Here is a 3,530-nt window from a genome sequence, read left to right as displayed (position 1 = left end):
TCGCGCGCACACACACACACACACACACACACACACACACACAGCATAAGTTTAAGCCACTGGGTCCGGGACTTTAACCGCAGTCGACTACATGGGAGTCCAGCAACATAGCCATTATGTCATCTGCTGGTCCCAATAAAATAATTCTTAAAAAAAAAAAATAGTCTGGTAAATGGAGCATGCTTACAAATGTATGGAAAGTTAATGAAATCATTCAACCTATGGGTTCTTTGCTGCCCAGCCTGTCCCCTCCAGCTATGATTCCTCATGATTGGCCCATCATTGCTATTCTTTTGGCTTGACAAGATTGCAAATGCTTTGCATTTATGGTTCTGTCAATGAATAACAAGAAATCTAATAGGAGAGATCAATGGAAAGTTTTGCCTTAGGAAATGTTAAATAGCCCTGTGTTGTGTCGGTATTTCATTTCCCAAGCTTTAAAGTCACTTAGAGATGAATTTGTAGATCTTTATATCACATTATAGGGATGATATTCTCTTTGCAGCCCAGGGCCCTTCTTTATTTTCCCATTTATTTAAGAAAGCTAAAACTCTTTTGCCAAAATATGGATTAACATTAGCAGAAGAAAAAAATTAACATCTCCCATATCCATATTTAGGAAGTAAAATGTTTGAAAAAAAAATTGTTCCTCAAAAGGCTCAAATCAGAATGGATCAATTAAAGAGTTTAAATGATTTTTAAAAATTATAGAGATATCAACTCGGTCTGTCCCAGTCTAGGTATCCTCACCTATGCCCTACAGAATTTATTTGATATCTTAAAGGGAGATCCCATTTAAATAGCCCAATGATCTTGACCTTGGCTGCTGAAAAAGAATTGAGATGGATTAGAACTAAAATTCATGAAACACAATTAATGCAAATTGATTTGTCCTTGCCTATTGATATGCTGGTTTTTCTGTCTTTGCATTCCCCTGCTTCTCTTTTAGTCAAAAGAGAAAATGCCATTGAATGGATTTTTTTGCATAATAAACAACAGCAAAGCTTGTTAATCTACCTTGATAAACTCAGTCAAATAGTACTTAAAGGGAGGTACAGTTGAAACATCTTATGGGATATGAGCCCCATAAAATCATAGTCCCTTTGACTAATGAACAAGTTGAAGCAGCCTTCCAGACCAATCCTACTTGGCAAATTGGCTGGGCTGATTTTATACATCCCGTTGATAACCATTTTCCAAAATTCAAAGTTTTCCAATTCTTTTTTTTTTTGAGAGGTTTTTTGCTATAGGGCGCGTGCGCTCGCCAGACAGACAGAGAGAGACATAGAGATAGAAAGCGAGAAATCACCTCTCAGGGGGATGGTCATGCCACAATCCCTTCTCCTTCACTCTCCTCTCTGGATCTTGGGCACACACGCACACGCGCCCGGCGTGAGTTTTAAGCCACCAGGTCTGGGACGCGAACCACGGTCGACTACGTGGGAGTCCAGCAACATAGCCATTACGCTAACTGCTGATTCCCTAAGTTTTCCAATTCTTAAAGCTAACCCTAACCCAGATTCATTACTCTCCTATTCTGGAGGCTCCTACTTATTACACACATGGTAGCAGTAACAGAAAGGCCGGATATGTCAGCCCCTCAGTTAAAACATGGCAAACTCCCTACCACTCAGCTCAGCAAGCTGAGATTGCTGCTACATGGGCCTCTTCTCCAATATAATATTGTATCTGATTCTCAATATGTATTTCCCAGTGTTTTGCAAATTGAAACATTAACTCTGTTTTCACCAGCCACATAATAGAACAGTTATTTGTAGATCTGCAACATCTTGTCCAAGAAAGAAATGGGGCTTTTTACTGTCCATATACAGACCCATTCCAATTTGCCTGGACCTATGTCTTACAATAATTATATGGTAGGCTCAGTACAACAGGCTCAACACTTCTATTCCTTAATTCATGGTAATACTCCTGCTTTGCAACATAAATTTCATATTACAAGCTTGACATATTATTCACCAATGCCCTACATGTAGGAGCCTTGCAACCCCTCCTATGGCAGCAAAAGTTAATTCAAGGGGACATAGGCCAATGGCTTATGTCAAATGGATGTTACTCATATACCTGAATTTGGCCATTTAGGTGTTATATATGTCTCAGTAGACACATATTCTGGCTTTAGCCGCACCTCAGGTAGGTGAAAAAACAAAACATGTTATTTCTCACCTCTTAGCTACTTTGCTGTCATGGACCTGCCTCAAGCAATTAAGACAGATAATGGAAGAAAACATTTTCATGGCTCCTGAGAACTAGTGATTTCAGGAGAATAAGTGAAATGAAGATTTTCCACTGATAATCCAGCCTCCAGCCCACAAACTCCAGAGGAGAGGCAAGGGAGCAGGCCTCAGAATACATCTTCATGGGCTCCTGAGAACTAAGGATTTCAGGGGAATAAATGAAATGAAGATTTTCCACTGATAATTCAGCGTCCAGCCCACAAAATCCAGTGGTAAGAAGACTTTCAGCCTCCTGTCTCTGTCTGTCTCTGTCTTCTCTTTTTTTTTTTTTTTTTTTTTTTTTTTTTTTTTTTTTTTTTTTTTGTTATTTTTCTTTTTTTTTTTTTTGAGAGGTTTTTGCTACAGGGCGCGTGTGCTTGCCAGACAGAGAGAGACAGAGAGACAGAAAGCGAGAAATCATCCCCCAAGGGGGATGGCCACGACGCAATCCCTTCTCCTCCATTCTCCTCTCAGGATCTTGGGCATGCACGCATACGTGCCCGGCGTGAGTTTAAGCCACCAGGTCCAGGACTCGAACGGTGGTTGATTACGTGGGAGTCCAGCAACATAGCCATTATGCTAACTGCTGGTCCCTGTTATTTTTCCTTTTTAAAATTTTTTAAGGTAAAGCATTTTCTAAGCTTCCAACCCCTCCTCTCTCTTTATCTTGTTAATAATCCCCTCTCCTCCTCCCAACCCAGGAGAGGCAAGGGAGCAGGCCTCAGAAAACAACTTCATGGCTCCTGAGAACTAATGATTTCGGTTTTCTAAATTTTGCTTTTTAAAAAAAAAAAATAATTTTTTGAGAGGTTTTTGCTATTGGGCATGTGAGCACGCCAGAAAGACAGAGAGAGACAGAGAGACACAAAGCGAGAAATCACCCCCCAGGGGGATGGCCACACTACAATCCCTTCTCCTACATTCTCTTCTCGGGATATTGGGCATGCCCACACAGGCGCCCAGTGTGAGTTTAAGCCACCGGGTCTGGGATTTGAACCACGGTTGACTACATGGGAGTCCAGCAACATAGCCATTGCGCTAACTGCTGGTCCCAAAAAATAATAATTAAAAAAAAGTTTTTAAGTTTTTTTCTTCTCTTTTTTTCTGTTTCTTGGTTGTTTTTGTTGCTGTTGTTTCTCACTCTGTTTCCTTTCCTGCACGTTCCTGGATGCTGAGATTGTACTTCAAGTTAGGGAAGAAACACACTTTCCATCAGGTGACTAGAAATCACCACAGGACCACAAGAAATATGGGAAAGCAAGAAAATACCTCTCCTCCAAGGGAAAAGAATAA

Source organism: Tupaia chinensis, unplaced genomic scaffold (assembly GCF_000334495.1).
Source record: "Tupaia chinensis unplaced genomic scaffold, TupChi_1.0 Scaffold143654_1, whole genome shotgun sequence".
Lineage (NCBI taxonomy): Eukaryota > Metazoa > Chordata > Mammalia > Scandentia > Tupaiidae > Tupaia > Tupaia belangeri.
Note: the sequence above shows the minus strand (reverse complement) of the source record.